A 19884-nucleotide genomic window follows, 5' to 3' on the forward strand; every position below is an offset into this window, starting at 1 on the left:
AAGATGACTCGGGAAGACCTCTCTTTTGAGGAAGGTGGACGTTTCAGTGACCTAAGGGGCTTGAGTCTCATGCCCACTGAAGACCAGGTCTTGAGTAGCCTGACACAAAAGTTCAAGTCCAAATAGGATATTTGCATAGTTTCAGAGTGTCTATCCCCAAATACGTAATAATTGCAAAGGGAAATAGTAAATTTACAGCGGAGCTTCCTGGAAGACATCATCTTTGCCAAGTGATAGTGGTCAACATCGGGAGTGATGCCTCGATATTGACATCCTGTACCCCTGGTAGGCTGCATTTGGGGACTCATAGCACTTCTGCAGTATCCTTCCCAATGACCCAGGACTTCAGCATAATCATGAGAAGACATCAAACAAATCCAAGGTGAGGGACATTCTAGAAAATAACGGAGCACTACTCTTGGAAAGTATCAAGGTCACGAGAGACAAGAAAGAACGGGGCACTGTCTCAGACTGAGGAGACAAGGGAGTCAGGTTCATGTGGTGGAGGTCCTGCATTAGATCCTAGAATAGAAAAAATTCACTAATTGGAAACCTGGTGAAAGGTGAGAAGTGTTCTACTTTATTTTACTAATTTTAATCAACAGTATCGTAACAAGGTTAATTTCTTTGTTTGTTTTTTTTTAAGATTTTATTTATTTATTCGACAGAGAGAGACAGCCAGCGAGAGAGGGAACACAAGCAGGGGGAGTGGGAGAGGAAGAAGCAGGGGGAGTGGGAGAGGAAGAAGCAGGCTCATAGCGGAAGAGCCTGATGTGGGGCTCGATCCCATAACGCCCGGGATCACGCCCTGAGCTGAAGGCAGATGCTTAACCGCTGTGCTACCCAGGTGCCCCTAATTCCTTTGTTTTGATCAATATCCTGTGGTGAGGAAAGATGCTAATAGAAGTGTGACAGGCGTATGGGAACTCTATCCTGTTTTTGCAATTCTTTAAAGCTAAAATTATTTCCAAAATATTAACTGCTAAAACAGGCACCAGTGACCCAGCGACCTCACTGAGGTGATAAAGGGGATTAAGAAAGAAGGGGAAACAGGAAAAGCAAAAGGACCAGTAGGTCATGACTAGAAGAATTTATTAAATTCAACTCACCATGGGCTGGCCAGGACTCTCTCTCTTTCTTTTTCTTTTTCTTTTTCTTTTTCTTTTTTTCTTTCTCCTTCTTTCGTTCTTTTCTTTTCTTTTCTTTTCTTTTCTTTTCTTTTCTTTGACTAGTATAAACTGTGTGAGAAGGTGTGCGGATGGTGCCGAAGTCACCCGCTAAATGGAAATGTAAACTTTAAAAGGAAGCTGTCAGACAAGCAGGCACCATCAACACTCGCAGTGGCTTGAAATTTCCTGGAAGCAGCTCCTTCCTCCTTTAATAAAATTTTGCCCTGGGCATTGTAACTGCAATGGAACCATAAAAGTAACAAGGCATTAAACAAATCTCAGACTTAAGAGGCTGGAAAAGTGAGAGAGGACGAAGATATTCAAGTTAATCAAATCCACCTAAGGATACATCCAATGAATATAAACCAATTACGCGAAGGCTTATGCTCTTCAGTGCCCCTGAGGTTTTGTGGTGGTATTCAAAAAAGGATATAAGAAAATATCAAGCAAAAACTGATAAAGCTTCCAGGAAAATTAACAAATTCATTTGTCTCAATTAAGAGCTCAGGGAGATCAAAGAAATGTCTACTACAGATAATACAAATAGCAAGCTTTATCTAATGACAATAGTTAGAAAATACTCATTTCTTTTCCAGAATAAATGGAGCTTTTACAAGATCGACTGTATACTTCGCTACAATTCAAGTCTCAATATTCCAGATCATCTATGTCACACATACTGCTTTCTCTGTCAGTTATGCAATTAAGTTCAAAATCAGTAGCACAAAGATGAATAAAATTCCCCATAATTGTAAACTTAAGAACAGACTTCAAAGAAGAGTCATTATGGAAATAAGAAAGTACTTGGACCAGAATTATAATGAAGAGCCTACATATGAGAACTTAAATGGCCCAACAAAAGTGGCATTTAGAGGGACACCATAGCATTATGCAAGAGAAAAAGACTTTAAAATAATGAGCCAAGCATACACTTCAGAAGTTAGAAAAAGAACAGAATAAACCCAAAGAGAACAGTAAGAAAGAGTAAGGCACGAAAGAAAATCAAGGTATTAGAGAAAAAAATCAATAAAGGCAAACATAGGTTCTTTGGAAAGACAAATGGATTAGTCTAGCAATATGGATTTTTTCAAAAAAGAAGGAAAGTGCAGATAAGCAAGATTAGGAATGAAAAAATGAGTAGAGTACAGCAGATATGAAAGAAAAAAACAATGCATGTTTATGGTAGAGCAAGTATTAAGAAGCGCCTTTTTTAGCCCCTCTGCATTTCCGCTTTTGGTTCACTCTCTACAATATTTTGGTCTTCAAAGTTGAATATTCCGTTTCTCAGGAATAGGCTCATCTTCTGGTCAATACAGGCTTGTGATTGTGGAACCGTATATCTCTTCGGTCAACAGGGCTGTGGAAAAAGACGGACTGAAGTATTCAATCACAGCAGCTCGAAGGCAAGAAAACTCTCCCCCAACATGGTGCCCTCTTGTATCGATAGCCTGGTGGTGTTGGCACTCCACTGGCCAATACTCTTATAGTCAGTAAGAAGTTACTTTTCCCCATGCCTCTCTCTGTACTAATCTCTAGGGTATAAAGTGACGGACAACTTAATTCTGGCCACTTGGAAGATCTGAGAAAAATAGATTTTTCTTTCACTCTGTGTTTCTGATAACTCAGGAGCTGGCTATAAAAACCACATAATATAGTTTCTATAGAAATTCCTGTCCAACCAAAGGGGCCTCGCATCATTTAACAGGGGAGATTTCTAGAGCTAAGGGACACAGTTAGCAGATATCACAGTTACAATCTCAATCTAGGTCTGTTGGGTCCAAATACCCTCTTTTCCTGTTACTCCCTTTGAGGTTACATTTTGACTTCCTGTGATGCATGGTTTCTATTTTTATGCACTATTTATGTTTTCCATGCTTTGTGTGACCGCCTTTACAGCCTCCAAAGTGATACCAACAGAGGTGTTTCTGAATAATTTTACACTAAGGAAGGGTGTTATTTAATTGTTTATGAAACCCTAAATGCGTAGTGCCCTCGTCAGGCTCTGCAAGCACATAAAATAAAACTTCCATGCAGCGAAAGCACATTTATTTCCATAGTAATCTGTCCCTTCACTAAAAAAATGAGAGAAAGATGAAGAATTGGACCAAATATTAATTTTTTCAGCCCCACTGACAGTACAGGGATAGACTCTCCCCTCCCCCTGCCTTCTGAAGTACCAAAATTAATACTCACAGGGATCACAGGAAGACCTATAATGTTTGGGGAACTGAGTATCACCAATTCTGTAATACAACAAAAATCCTGAGGCTGCATTTTCATGTAACTGAGTTAACATTAGCTTCAGTTCTACCCTGTGTTCGACATCAGGTCAATTCAGCTTCATGTGGTGTGAAAGAGAGATTTATACTACTCATCACTACACTTTTTTTAAAGATTTTTTTGTTTATTTGAGAGAGAGAGACCATGCATAGGGGGGAGGGGTAGAAGGAGAGGGAGAAGCAGACTCCTTACAGAGCAGGGAGCCTGACACCGGGCTCAATCCCAGGACCCTGAGATTATGACCTGAGCCAAAAGCAGATGCTTAACCTATATTTTTTATTTATAACAGTTTTCTGCCACAAAATCTCTGTGTCTACAAATGTACATTTCTTCAAAATCTTGAGATAGTGCAAGGGGCATGGGCTCATTGTAGAGAATGAGGTGGGAGTTATGGGTAGGGAGGCAGGGGAGAAATGAATGTTTTCCCCTTCCTTTATGGTATGCTGTCTCTTACTTTCCCAATTTGGTGGAAGGAGCGCAAAGCATAAGAAAAACTAGGGCAAACACCACTGCCCAATCTGTGGTCTCCCATCCCTTCCTGTGTCAACTATGCCTTCTTTCCAATTTTTAAATTCTAATCTCCCCTCAGCAAATATTTACAGTTCTCTCCAATCTTAAAACCAGACACATAAATGCATTAAATCCTGGATCCTTCCCAGTTAGCTACTGCTCTATTTCTCCCTTACACTTCTCAGGCAAGCTTCTTGAAAAATTACCCTCTTCATCTCTCCATCTTTACCTCCAATTGATTTCTCAACCCACAGCAAATTGGTTCCAATTTTTCCTAATTGCTTAACTGAAATTGCTGTTTCCAGTTACTGAGAACCTCCTCTTGGCTCAACCCAATGGTCATGTCATTGTTTGACCTGTCTCTAACATGTTTTAAGTGCTGACCACATCGTCTTCTCAAAATTATTCTTCTGCTGCTGTAACTTGCGACACATTATTCTCCCCTGGGTTTCCTCCCATTCTTCTGGTTGCTTCCTCTCAGTGTCCTTAGCTAACTCTTCTCTCTTAATCTCCTCTTAAAACTGGTTGGCTGGAGACTTTAATTCTCAGTCTTCTATTACTCTTTCCACTCTGAGTGATCTCACCTGTTGGCTTATTTTCCACTTCTGCCTAAGCAAAGATGTCTCCCAAATCCCCATCTCAGCCCAGACCTTTTTCCAGAGCTCCAGGCTGGGATGTCCAACTTCCTGTAAGAAATCTAATGTTAAATATACCACAAGCATCTCAACTTCAAGCCATGTCCCAAATTAAGTTCTTTGCTTTTTCCTCAGAATCTGTTGAGATTCTTTAGTTTCCTTTTCCAAAAACCCTAAGCCAGAAATCTGGAGTCATTCTTAACTCCTTAGTGTCCCTCCCTCACCTCACACAGTTGCAGGGAATCCCAGTGCCATAGATTCTAAGGTCATAAGATTGCTCATCTCTATTTCCTCTTTTATACCAGACTACTGGAGGAGGTCATTGAGAGGACATGCCAACTGCTGGTTCCGTGAGCTGAACCTGGGCAATTGGAGGCTCCTCACTTCCTCTCCCATCCTTAGAATATACATTCTGCCCACCAGTCTGATACAGGGAGCTGCCGAGGGGACGCAGCCTTGAAAGAGTCCTGTGTTACTGAGACCACCTGGGCTGAACCCCATTAAGACCTCTATATAAATTCTTTAAGATTCTGAGGGTCAGTTACAGAGATCTACTCATTTTGCAGCCACCCAAGACAAGCTTCATATGTCAGTTCCCTTGCTGATTAAAACTGCCATGTACCAGTCTGGAGTGGTCTCTTTCTTTGGTCTCTCCTTGCCTTCCATGTACAGGGGCCAGTTTTAGATTATACCCAGGACTTCCAAGGCTGTGAACCAACACCAATTGCCTTAGATCCTCTTCATATCTGAGTTCTATTACTTCAACGACTTGGAGAATCCCAGCCGTTGGTCATCCGTGCCCTTTATCTTCCTTCCCAAATATCCTCCCCAAGGTAACACTGTGACGTTCCCAGAACAGTAAATTTTACCTTGATGTTATACTACTGTTGCATACCTGTCAATGTCTTCCCATGTCAACAGTCCCTAAACATGCGTTCAGGGATCACTGTTGGATTGTATTCATTAAATTAATTTGAGGGATAGCATGGAGGAGAAGGAGAAATATGTTTTTTTAAAGATATTATTTATTTATGTATTTATTTGAGAGATAGGGAGAGAGAAAACATGACCAGGGGAAGGGGCAGAAGGAGAGAGAGAATCTCAAGCAAACTCCACGCTGAGCATGGAACCTGATGTGGGGCTGGACCTCAGGACCCTGAGATCATGACCTGAGCTGAAATCAAGAGCCAGATGCTCAACCAACTGAGCCACCCAGGCAGCCCAAGAAATATGTATTTTTTTGAAAGCTACCACCAGAATACGCTAATGAACAGCCAAGTTTAAAATTCTCAGAGGAAGAAACCAACCCAAAATCACATGGGCAAAATGAGATTAATCATTCTGGGATGAGCCACTCATACCAATAGGAACATGAGACAAGTGGTACCCTGTATCTCTCAAGACTGTTGAGATAGAATCAAATCAAAACTTAGCTGGTACAGAGTGTTCCCTATAACCTGGCCCCTGACTTAATTCTCTGTGTAATCACCCACCCTCCCCAAAAATCCTTTGTTCCAACAACACCAACCTATTTATAACTTCCTGAGGCTTTCATGCTATTTTGTATCTCTATATATTTGCAGATGCTTTCCCTGGTTCTGGAATATCTTTCTCCTCTTCTTCTACCCAGAAAACTCCTACTCATCATTTAGACTATTTTTAAGCTTCATTGTTAAATAATTCTAGACTCAGAAAATCAGAGCACATCACTTCCCGTTTATATCCATATTCTTCTTTGGACATGTTTCCATCATTGCATTCACACTGCATTTAATTTTTGTTTATATGTCTGTGCTACCCATTAGCCTTTGATATCCTTAAAGACAGAGACAATATCCTAGACATTTTTGAGTCATTGGTACCTGAAACAATACCTAATCTACATGTATTTGTGACATGTATTTGTGATTGAATGTATTTCTTCAAAGAAGGTCTCTCTAAAGTAGCAAATGCCCAAATATTAGAAAATGAAGCTAAATGGCAAGAATTAGCCTTTGATCTAAATTAGTTCTAATAAATGAAAAGCTTGACCATATCAATCACCAGGACCTTTTAGCCCCAAATCTTTACTTTTTGAACTGATGCTCTGATTCATGGGTCATTTGCTAAGGGGTATAGCAGACTCTGGAAAGCTTAGTGTTTAGAGTATTTATTTATCCAAGGATGAAACAAACAAAAATTTTGTTTGTGATTTTCATCAAGGATCAATATTGTCTCTTGAGAAACCTATTACAAGCCAGGCATTGTACCTGCCATTGAGCATACAAAGATTAAATACAGTGGAATTATGCCCAAAATCTAATGGGGCACAAAAATGTATTTGATTAATTTCTGCCTGAAAGACTATGATCAGCATATGAATTCATAGAATATTAGTTTACAGAAGCCAAAAGGTGATTTTTTAAGATAATAAATGGTTATTGTTCACAATAGAATTTGTACCAACAAGATGACAATAACGCATTTGTAATAGCTGTCTATTTATGGACGGGAGCCCAAGCTGTGTAGATGCCAAAAATGGGTACAGCAGACAGTGATAATGAAGTACCAGTGGAGCCAGACCTATGTGGAGTTGTTTATTAATAGGCTTAATTATTTTTTTAGATCAGGAGAGCCCTATGCCTTAATTATATTTGGCAGTGGGTAAAAGTATTGACTGACCCTGGATTCCTGATGTGCAAGTAGAAATCACAACGTAGGTTCTTCATCACTGGGTCATGTCGACTTTACGGAAGGCAGGATTTCATATAATCTTATTAGTCATGGAAAAACCAACCCTATTATTTTATACAAAAGGAAACGGAAACCCCAGAGAGATTTCAATAAATGATTCCAAGTAACATATCGGCAGTCGATTTCATTTCAGACTCCAAGCCCACTCTCTTTCCGCTGCACCCAAAATTGGATTATCATAAATAATGGGCTGGATTTACAACACAAGTGTAAATTGTCACTGAATTCACTTAACTGATCGTTTCTGTTCCAACTCTGCTGGGGCCCAGAAAACGGAGCACCAATATGAAAAGGGTGCATTCCATCAACACTCTTATGTCTGAAGCTTCTTACTAGATGTAATACAGGAGGGACTCAGGAGGAACTGTGATTTTTTCAAGAGTACCAGCAGAGGAAGGTTATGGTTTAAAATTTCAGGCAGCTTCAAGAGGAGTCAAGTCTGTGAAATTTCTCAAGGAGTTCTGTCTTCGTGTGGCAGACTAGCTTATGACCTAAAAGATGAAAAAAAAAAAATGTCAAGAATCTGCTTCTTGGGCACATACTGGTCAGTAATGGGAATAGCCAGGCCCTAGAGACAGGTAGATCTTGAAACCCGGCCTGGGCACTTTCTATTCGTGTATAACTTTGGCATTCAGCTTCGTTACATAAGTGATAATGCTAACAGCTGCCTTGAAGGGTACCCGTCAAGAGTAGAGGAAAGAACGTGTGAAAAGAAACTTGGTATGAGATGTTCTTAGTGAGGCTTCGTGTCCTCTTTTTCTCGTGTGTGACCCCAGGATTATTCCTCAGGCTCCAATTGGTCCCCCAGCCCTTCCCTTCTTCCCAAAATCGGGATTAGGATGAGGTGTGTGAGGCACTCAGCTCAGGCATAAAATTTAAGGGGTTTCCAAAAGCACAGTAATCAAGATAAAGAAATATGTAAATGCAGTATTTCCATCACTCATCTTGCATGGCTTGGCCTCAATTGCTTCACCTAATAGCGGCCTCGTCAGATCCTGTCTTTAATTAGAAGATTGATATTTTCTTCTTCATGGGCTTCTTTTTCTGCCTTTTATAATTTTCAAAAACATTTTCTTAAAATATTACTTATCTTGTTTATGGAGAGTTTTGGTGAACCTTAAATTTTATGTCCAAGCCAAGTGGCCGTCTTGCCTCCTCCTAATCCTAACCTCACCTCTTCCTTCTCTCCAGCCTCAAGTCTCAGCAGCCTTTCCATTCTTCTCAAAAGCCAACATTCTAGCCTTAGGGCTTCTTAATTCTAGACTGGTGGTGCAGTGGGAGGCAGGCTTTTCAATGCTCCCCTTCCCTTGTCTCCCAAAGGCAAGAAAAGAAACTTTTTGTCTTATATGACCCACTTTGAAGACATGAGAGAGAAAACACGTGTAAAATGGAGAAGGCCATTTTATCTGTCAGGAGACACTGCACAGAGCCTCAAACCAGCTGAGCCTGGCGAATCCTAGAGTAGAAAGAGTGAGAGCGTGGTGCTAGACCACCTGTGTTCTCCAGCCCTCACAGGCTGTGCGACCTGGGGAAAGTACTTAATCCCTGCCCCTTACTGGCTGTGCCATCTTGGGAAGTTACTTGAGGTCTGCCAGTTTTCAGTTGTGCCATATTAGACAAGTTCCTTTAGCTCTACCCCTTCCTAAATTTGTCGTCTTCGTCAAGTACTTGAGCTCTGTCCTTACTAGATGTGCCATCTTGGGCAATAGCTCAAGCTCTGCTCGTCACTGGTCATGTCACGTTGGGCCGTTACGTGAGCTCTGCTCCTGACTAGCTATGCCATCATGGGAAGTTGCTTAGGCTCTCTGTGCCTTGGTTTTTCTCACCTGCAAAATGGAGGCAATAGAGGTAGCTATCTTGTGGTTATTGTGACGATTAAATAAGTTAAGGCATGTAATGCTCTTAGGACAGTATCTGGTGGGCATTAAGCACTCAATACAGAGCAGCAATCATTTGAAAAATGTTTCAGAACTAAAAAAAAAGTTCAGAATAAGAATAGATGTCAGTAGTAAAATTACACATATTTTCAAAAATGTTTTAACAATGTCATTTACTTGAGAATATGACTGTGATTTATTTTAAGATCATCTGTGTTGGGGCGCCTGGGTGGCTCAGTTGGGTAAGCGTCTATCTTCACCTCAGGTCATGATCTGGGGGTTCTGGGATCAAGCCTGCATGGGTCTCCCTGCTCAGCACGGAGTCTGTTTCTCCCTCTCCTTCTGCCCCTCCCCTCAGCTTATTCTCTCTCTCTCTCTTTTTTTTTTTCAAGATTTTATTTACTTATTTGACAGAGAGAGACACATGGAGAGAGGGAACACAAGCAGGGGGAGTGGGAGAGAAATAAGCAGGCTTCCCAGCAGAGCAAGGGGCCCAATGCGGGGCTCGATCCCAGGACTCTGGATCACGCCCTGAGCTGAAAGCAGATAGATGCTTAACGACTGAGCCACCCAGGCGCCCCTCTCTCTTTCTCTCTTGATCTCTTGCTCACTCTCTCAAATAATTTTTTTTTTAAAGATGATGTGTGCTGGGGTCTTCCAAATAAGAGGCCTGTGGTTCTTTCAAGGTCCTACAACTGACTTGAATTCGAGAAAGTTACAAATTTTGTGAGTCCTACAAAGTTCCTACTATCCCGATAGCTGTATCTGTTGAATTTCTTTTTCAATAACAATAACAATAACAATAACAATAACAATAACAATAGTGTTGTGCCACACACTGTTCCAAGTTCTTCAAGTGCAGAATGTCAATGAATCCTCATGACAATCTTATGAAGCAGGCATCATTGTTGTGATCACGTTTAGGAGAGGAGATGGGTCCGGAGAGCTTGAGTGACTTCCCTGAGATCACACTGCAAGTAGAGGTGGAAAGACGGCTGCCATTCACTCTTTTTCCAAATTCTTTCCTTTTAAGGTGAAGGACTCTCTGAGACCATGTTGCTGTTTCCTGCACAGAGGCAATCGGACTATTCTGTGGATGTACATTGTTAGAATGAAAATGTTTACTTCCGGTGTATCCCCAAATATGCAGGTATCCATTTCCAAAGGATTCTTTTCATTTAGAAGAAGTGCCTTTGGGGCATTTCCTTTTCTCTTTTTTTTTCCTTTTTTTTTTTTTTTTTTTAGATTTATTTATTTAAGAGAGAGAGAGTGTGTGAGCAGGGGGAGGGGCAGAGGGAGAATTGAGAGAGAATCTCCCGCAGACTCCCTACTGAGTGTAGAGCCCATACAGGGCTCAATGGCAGGACCCTGAGACCGTGACCTGAGCTGAAACCAAGAGTCAGACACTTAACCAACTGAACCACCCAGGCGTCCCTCTATGGGGCATTTCCAGCTCTATATCTGTGTGTAGACGGGAAATTTATGCAACATGCATTGACAGTATGAGATCCAAAGGTACAGAGGAGCAACAACAGCTTACAATTAATAGGTTTGGGAGGAAGAGCACCTTCCTCCTTCCTGTGCCTGTGCCAGCCACTGTGAGAGACTCCCCGTTGATATGCCGTTGCTGTTCTTGACTCAGATCTGATACTGGAAAACCTGCCCTACAGCTCTCCTATTCTCCACCATTGAAGGATTTTGGAATCCAGGTGTGATTGTATTAATTGAGCATTTATTATGTGCATAGCACTGGGCGAGGCATTACAAAAGATATCAAAATTCCTTTATTACTTTGCAAGCTTAATGGAGGTCAAGATATATAGAAGCAACTGAGAATAAGACATATTTAGGTACAAAACTGATAAACAATAAATACTTTAAGAATTGAACGGGGAGAGGTCAGTCCAAGAGGGGAGTCTTCAAGATAGTTTTCAAAAGCTATTAAAAAATTACACTCATGATCTTGATAGCTGATGTCATGTCAAATGCCCCTTTTGACAACTCTTTTGTTTCAAACTTGCCTTTTCTATGCTTCTAGCCGGGAAAGAAGTGTTTTTTTGCTTTTGTTTTATTAATTATAAGCTGTTGTTTCCACATAGATACTTATAGGTCTGACATATCCAATTGGTGCAGGTAACGAGCTTTGTGTGCATTTTTCAAATTAATTTAAGATTGACTTTAAATTTAATCTCCAGCCCTTTCTTGAGGAGTCAGATGCTTTATTGATGAGCTGAAATCTCTTTGTCCTCTTTTTCTTTGGTGGAAATCATCCATCATCAGCCCTATTAAGGCCCTGGGAGGCTAAAGACATTTTCGTCCATTTTTTGTCTGCAGTGAACTTGTCTTCCGACTTGAGGAGTCATAACTTAGAGCATGCCCTGCATTACCGACTGTAAGGCCCACAACACATTTAGAGACTGGGCACAGAGTAACTCTTGAACAAATATGCCATCGACAGCCATACATTAACTACGGAGGATGTGAAATACTTTACTGTCAAAGCTACAACTTGATAAGTTTGATGTCCACTGAGATTATTTCCTACAGAAGGGAGAGGGACTTTGTCTAAGTCGGCCTGGTAGAAGCGTTTTATTTTCAAAAGCCTTACCTGCCTGCCATTATACTACTTGGAAAGCTCATGTTGCATCATGTATCAACTAATCATAGAAAGTAATTTTTCTTAGTCCAAATCATTCTTACCTTTCACCTTTCATGTCTTCCATACACGCTCAACCTCTTCCTCATTAACCAAGGTTTACCTCTCCTACCCCTTTAAGTATGTAGCCCTATCTACGCTGCTTTTCCTAACACTGCGTACTTACTAGCCATATGTGCTCTGCAATCCCTAATCCTTAGTAATGCCTACTCGCTGCTTTCTCTAGGCTGCAAATCATGCCTAAAGAAACTAAAGGAAATGAGAATACCTGACATTCAATATTCTTGCTCTCTGGTTTCAGCTGGCAATGAATTCGCTCATTTTGTGTTTCCTGGCATCTGCTATTCAACAGCTGTTCACATTCTTCTAACTTCTTTTTACACCTAATCACTTTCTCTCACTCACCAAATGTACTGGTGGGTCAAGGTTATCGAACAGGTATTCTCTCACGTACCATACCTCCACCTGAAAGTCTCTGTTGTTTTCATTCTCCATTTTCCCATCTTCTGTTTTGCTTGCATTCTCTCATCTTTTGTTTTTTTAATCAAATCTATTGAGGTTTAATTTACATTCAATACAACACACGCATTCTGAGTGTACAGTTTGAGGAGTTTTGACAGATACATAATAGCCATGAAACTACCACCAAAATGCAGATATAGAGTTTTTCCATTATATGAAAAGAGTTGCCTCATACCATTCATAGTTAATCACCAACACCCATCACGGCTTCAGACAAACATTGATCTGTTCTCTGTCATTATAGAGTACTTTTGCCCTTTCTAGGATTTCAGATATATGAAACCATACAGTATGTATTCTTTTATTTCTTGCTTACTGTGCTTAGCATGATCTTTTTCAGATTCATCCACATTCATGATTGTGTAATTTTTATAAGTTTTGTTTAAACACATCAACACCCATTCATTTACACATTGTCCATGTCTGTTTTCATGCTACAGTAGCAGAGTTGAGTATTTGAAAAGACCGCATGGCCCAGAAAGACTAAAATATTTGTCTGGCCCTTCACAGGAAAGCTTTGCCAACTCTTGATCTAAGTGGTCAAATCTTATGGTATGAAGTTTTTTGTATTTCTTTATTATTCTTTTTTTTTTAAGATTTATTTATTTATTAGACAGAGAGAGAGACAGCCAGCGAGAGAGGGAACACAAGCAGGGGGAGTGGGAGAGGAAGAAGCAGACTCCTAGTGGTGAAGCCTGATGTGGGGCTCGATCCCGGAACGCCGCGATCATGCCCTGAGCCGAAGGCAGACGCTTAACGACTGGGCCACCCAGGCGCCCCTATTATTCTTTTAATGTCTATAGGATCTGTAGTAATAAAACTACTTTCATTGCTGATATTGGTAATTTGGGTTTTTTTCTTGATCAGTATAGCTAGAGGTTTATAAATTTCATTGACCACTTCTAAAATCTAGCTTTTTATTTCATTAATGTCTGTTTTCTGCTTGATTTCCATTTATTTTTCTTCACTGATCTTTGGTTTAATTAGCTTTTCTACTTCTTTTTAAGGTGGAATCACAGACCATTAATTTTAGATTTTCTTCTTTCCTTACATACACATTTAAAATTATATTTCTAAGCACTGAAATACATTTCATATATTTTGACCTGTATTTTTACTTAGTATTTTCTTACTCCTTCTGTGATTTTTTTTCTGTGACATAAGTTATTTACAAATGTAACATTTAATTTTCAAATATTTGATGATTTTTCAGATATATTATTTTTTATTTCTAATTTAATTCTAATAAGGAGAAAATATGTTATGATTCTAAACTGATTAAATTTATTAAGACTTGGTTTATGGCTTAGCATGTGGTCTTAGTGTCTGTTCAGTGTGCACTTAAAAGGAATGTGTATCCTGCAGTTGTTGTACATAGTGTTCTATAAATACCCATTTGGTAAACTTGATAGTGTTATTCAGATCATCTATATCTTTATTTTTTGTGTGTGTCTAGTTCTATCAGTTGCCGAGAGATGGGTTTTAAAATTTTCAACTTTGATGGTGGAGTTGTCTATTTCTGTTTTATTGTCAATTTTCCTTTTAATCTATTTCCAAAATATTGCTATTAATCATATATATATAAATATACTGACTTTTAGCTCATCCTGACAAAAACATATCCTTTTAGCATTAAAAGCTTTATCTCTGGTAATATTTCTTATTCTGAAGACTACTTTGACAGTAATATAGCTACTTCAGCTTTCTTATAATTACTGTTTATAATGGAATATCTTTTTTCATCTTTTCACTTTTAATTATGTCTTTATATATAAAGCTTATCTCTTGTATATTTTTTATTCAGTCTGACAATCATTGAATATTGACTGGGGTATTTAAACCATTTACATTTAATGTAGCATTGAATTATGACAGGGTTTAAATCTACCATCATGCTGCTTTCCATTTGTCCCATTTGTTTTGTTCCATTTCCCTCTTTTTCAGGCCTCTTTTAGAATTGACTATTTGTATAGCATTTAACCTTTTTTCTATTGGCTATTACATATACGTTTGTTTCATTTTTGGTTACACTAGAAGTTACAATACTCCTCTTTACATTGTCAGAATCTACTTTCAAATGATATTGTATCATTTCTCATATTTTTACAACAGTATGTTTTCATTTATTCATCTCCTTTATATTTTTATCATCTTTTTACTTCTACATGTTATATAAATTCATTGATGCATGTTATTAGTTTTGCTTTAAGCAGTTTTCTTTACAAGAAATTTTTCTAAAAGAAAAAAAAGAGTCCTTTTATTTAGCCACAAATTTCCCAATTCAGGCCCTTTTTATTCCTTTGTGTAGATCCAAGTTTTCAAATGGTATCATTTTCTTTCAGACTAACAGTCTTCATTTAATATTTCTTACAGTGTAGATTTGATGGCAGTGAATATTCTAGCTTTTGTTTGCTGAAATATTTTTATTTTTCTTCAATCTTCAAAGAAACATTCGTTGGATACATAATTCTAAATTGACCTTATTTTTTTCAGCAATGTAAAGGTATTCCATTGTTTTATGACTTGTAGCCATTCTTATGTTTGTTCCCACTATTTCATAAATATCCCCTCTCCTCCAGTTTCTAAAAACATGTTCCTCATTTCCTTGAGGCTTTACTAGCAACACCTTTAAAATTCAAATTTTTACTAACAATCTGTTTAAAATATATGCATTCTCTAAGATGATATAGGCTTTCGCCACTGTGCTCACTTCCTTCTGAGTCCCCACCAGTTGACTTTGTCATACTTCTACCAACAGTCTAAAACAATCTAAGATTTTTTTTTTAATTATCATACTCTTCAAAATTTTTCCAGCCTCTACCTGTTGTCCATATCCATATTATACTTTTACATTTAAGTATACTTCACAGCAGGACTCCCTTTCCAGGCATCAAATCTGTACTCGTTTCCTGTGGCTGCTTTAACAAATTATCACCAACTTAGTGGCTTTAAACCACAGAAATTCACTTTCTTTCACAATATTGAAGGCCAAAATCAGTATCACTAGGGCCAAAATCAAGATCCAGGCAGGCCCATGTCCCCTCTGGAAGTGCTAGGGAGAAATGACTCCTTGATTCTTCCAGCTTCTGGTGGCTGTTGGCATTTCTTGGCTTGTGGCCGCATCACTCCAAGCTCTGCCTTTATGGTCACACAGACTTCCCTTCTATATGTCAAACCTCCCCCTGCCTCCCTCTTACGAGGAAACATATGGTTATATTAGGGCCCACCTAGATAATCTAGGATAACCACATCTCAAAATCCTTAATGTAGTCACATCTGCAATGTCTTTGTGTTTTGCATATAAGGTAACATTCATAAGTTCTAGAGATCAGGACCTGGACATACTGGGGATGGTGTGGGGCAGGAGGCATTATTCAAACCACCTATTTTTTCACATGAAATGTCATCCCAGCTTCACTGAATGTCAATTGGACACATAAAATTCAGTAGTTGTGAGAAAATAACTTTCAAAAGTAGGTTTATGGGGAGAAACAATAGGAGAGCAGGTTGGAGATATCTGTGTAAAATGTAATATAGAATACAGAAAATTTTTGAAGTTTCTTTGAAAATTCAAACTGTTAAAATACAGTATTTCAATACCTAGGAAAAGACAAAAGATTCTTTTATGTACAATTGGAGAGGAGGAAGTGGGAGGTGGCATTAAAGTCGTATCTCTGCAGAGAAAAGTAACAATAAAGACGGCAACACTTAATGTTACCATAGGAGTCTGGATATTCCAATGAGACCCTGAATTCTGAAAAAGGAAACAAATCCAGAATTGCGGGGGGGGGGGGGGGAATGGTGAGACAGTGACAAATGAATAAAGCCAAGCAAAAAGGAAATGTGAGTGGAAATAGGTCTCAAGAGAGGGCAAGTGCAGGCTGGTAGAAGAATCCTACCTACAGGCCTGAAATGAAATTCAAGTAGATAAACTAAAAGATCAATTCACTTGAGAAGCTTAAGCTAGTTAATGATATACTAAACTATTAATACAAGGTAATGAGAGCCATTCATTCAGCCAACACTTGACAAGTATTTGACCACTTACTATGTGCCAGGCACTTTGGTAATGAACAAAGGAAAGTCATCCCAACCTTGTATTAAAGCTTATATTCCAGTGAGGGAAACAGGTGATACACAAGTGAAAAATTAAATGAGCAGTATCAGAGAATTACAAAAGCTATAAAGAAAATAAACACTGTAAGAGAATAGAGAATGACAGGAGTAGATGCTTAGAACAAACATTCAGGATGCACCTCTTTAAAGAGGTTGTATTTGAACACAACCTGAAAGAATATACAGATTGAGCCAAATAAAGATCTGGAGTAAGTGTATTCCAGGTAGATGGGAGAGTAGCTCGATAAATAAATGGTGGTATTATCCCATTTGAGAGTGGGAGAAAGGGAGCAAGTATCTATTTTGGGTCTGCTAAGTCTGAAATAACTGTTACATGTCCCAGTGGAAATGTCAAGGAAGCAATTGGCTATGCAAGTCCTAGCACAGAGGAGTAGTTTGAACCACAGGTGTTAATTTGGGCATGACAAAGGTATATACCACCACCTGGAGAAGTCCTGCCACAAAAATATTCAAATTTTAATCTGACGAAGTCTCCACAACTAACTGCAGATTTACAGGAACTACAGAAGACAGAGTAACATGTTAAACGAATCCACAAGGATGAAATCAACAAAATCCAGACTCTGGGAAATTGGAATTGATGACTGCTTTCTTCAACAAATATGTGAAAAGGGAAGAGAAAGCGAGACCCAGAGCTGGAGCCAGAGAGAGCAAGAAAAAGAAGAGGAAGAGGAAGAAACTACAGATTAAATTTAAGAAACAAATAAAAAAATGGAATTTATTTCAACCCTGGCAATTTAAAAAATACATGAGATACTGAGGTAAAATCAGAACAAGGACAATATTTAATGGTGTTAAGGAACTACTAATGTTGAAGGTGGTAGCATTATGTTAAAAAAAATTATCATTACATTACAGAAAACATGCTGCGTTAGTCAAAGAAATAATATGATGTTGGAGACAATACAAAATAAAGGACAGAGGGTAAGTACACAAGGATATCAATAAGATGACATTGTCTACAATTTGATAATTATTGAAATGTGTCATTATATAACGTTCAAAAAATGGAAGTAGAATTATTTAGAATTTTATTATTTAAGCTTTAAAATACAAATAAAGATGGAAACTAAAGCAGTCATTAGTAAAGATGTAATAATTCAACATTACCAGTAACGAACTGTGATTGCATTTTATTACTTTCCAACCTGATTTTTAGGATGTCTGAAACAATTACTGCAAATACCTCTGTGGGACACATAATAAATCTACATGAGACAAGTTTGCACTGAAACATGAGCTGCTGCCTGTGAAAATAGTTTCTTTTCAGGAAAAAAAATTATAGAAAAACAGATATGGGGGCGCCTGGGTGGCTCAGTCGTTAAGCATCTGCCTTCAGCTCAGGTCATGATCCCAGGGTCCTGAGATCGAGCCCCGCATGGGCCTCCATGCTCCACTGGGAGCCTGCTTCTTCCTCTCCCACTCCCCCTGCTTATGTTCCCTCTCTGGCTGCCTCTCTCTGTCAAATAAATAAAATCTTAAAACAAAACAAAAACAAAAACAAGATACGTTGCAAGAGATGAGCTGATAAATAAGTACACACATACATAAATACTTAAAAGCTTTTTAAGAACCATTCTCCTTTGTTTTTCACAGACTGACTTCACTTTCGTTTGGAATATATTTAACAAAAGATTCAACAGTTTAATATTTCAATGTGCATGATAAATTTTAATCTACGAGTTAGGTGGAATTATTAGAAACACTGCCAAAAGGTCACACTACAAAGAAAGCAAATTGTACATGAACAAGGAAACGGAGTAAAAACAAATTGTTGGTCATTATTAAGAAAACCTAGTCACCTGCTATGTTGTCCAATACAGTAGCCAATAGCCACATGTAACAATTTAAATTTAAAAATAAAGCTGAAAATTCAGATCCTTAAATACACAACCTACATTTCAAGTGCTCAATGGCCCATGTGCTCAGGGCTACCATGTTGGACAGCAGAAATTCAGAACATTACCACCATCATTTCTATCAAACCCTCATAAAGACTGTACATCCAATCAGTGGTGTATACACCAAATAAGAATACTTAATATTCACTGAGCTGCTGGCTTAAAGACCCTATCCCTTTCTCACACCTTCCTTGATTACATTTTAAAAAGTTTCTTCGTGTTATTTTTTTTGTTGAAGGTTGTTTCATTTCACCTATAAAGATCCATACAATGAAGAATGGATCTATTTCATTTTCTCAGATGAAAATTAAATATGCACATTTTCTTCTTTGCTATGGCTACAAGAAAACTCAGACGTAAATGCTTAATTGCCGTTAACTATTAATCCAGGTTTTGAATAAATGTATTTTCACACCCCTCTATGCAAGTTTTGACATTACTCTATTTTAATGTATTTTAAAAATGTTATTGTAAAGAGGCTCAAATTCCTTTTGAGATGGGTGGAACATAATTAATTGATAAATTCTGCATAATGGCACTCTACTGCCCTCTTTCTTTCAACAATAAAAGTTCCAAGCAAGAAATTATTACCAAGTAAAGGTTTTCCAACAATAATCATAAGAAAAAACCTACAATTAATCAACATATTGTACACATCGATGCTAAAAGCCATTATAAAATTAAATAGTAATTCTTTTTTTTTAAAGATTTTATTTATTTATTCGACAGAGATAGAGACAGCCAGCGAGAGAGGGAACACAAGCAGGGGGAGTGGGAGAGGAAGAAGCAGGCTCCCAGCAGAGGAGCCTGATGTGGGGCTTGATCCCATAACGCCGGGATCACACCCTGAGCCGAAGGCAGACGCTTAACCGCTGTGCCACCCAGGCGCCCCTTAAATAGTAATTCTTAATAAAATTCTGAGATTAAAAAACTACTTAAAATGAAAATTACCAAAACTCAATAGTAAACATCATATTAATTGGTAAAGTACCAATATTTCCATTAAAATCAGAAATAAGGTAAAGACACTTGATAATACTACTTTCATTTAACATTGTTTTGAACAATGTAGCTAATGCTTTAAAATTTTAAAAATCAAACAAGCAATAAATAATTAAAAGATGTATAGTTACCTTTATTTTCAGAGTGGTATACCTACAAAATCTGAATATCTATAATAGCTAATTAAAATAGTAAGAGTTTATTAAGGTGAATAAAAACGACATACATAATAAGAACGGATACCTTTTCTCTATGCCACCAAAAACTAATTTGAAATGGGGAAAAAGGGGCATCTAGGTGGCTCAGTCAGTTAAGCATCTGACTTGATTTTGGCTCAGGCAATGATCCCTGGGTCATGAGACTGAGCCCCAAGTTAAGCTGTGTGCTGAATGTAGAGCGTCTCTCCCACTGCCCACCCCACCCCCAACTCAGCTCCGTGCTCTCTCTCTCAAAAAGGGGTGG

The sequence above is a fragment of the Ursus americanus genome, chromosome 10 (genome assembly GCF_024610735.1).
Source record: "Ursus americanus isolate L20-20 chromosome 10, mUrsAme1.1.p, whole genome shotgun sequence".
In the NCBI taxonomy this organism is placed as follows: Eukaryota; Metazoa; Chordata; class Mammalia; order Carnivora; family Ursidae; genus Ursus; species Ursus americanus.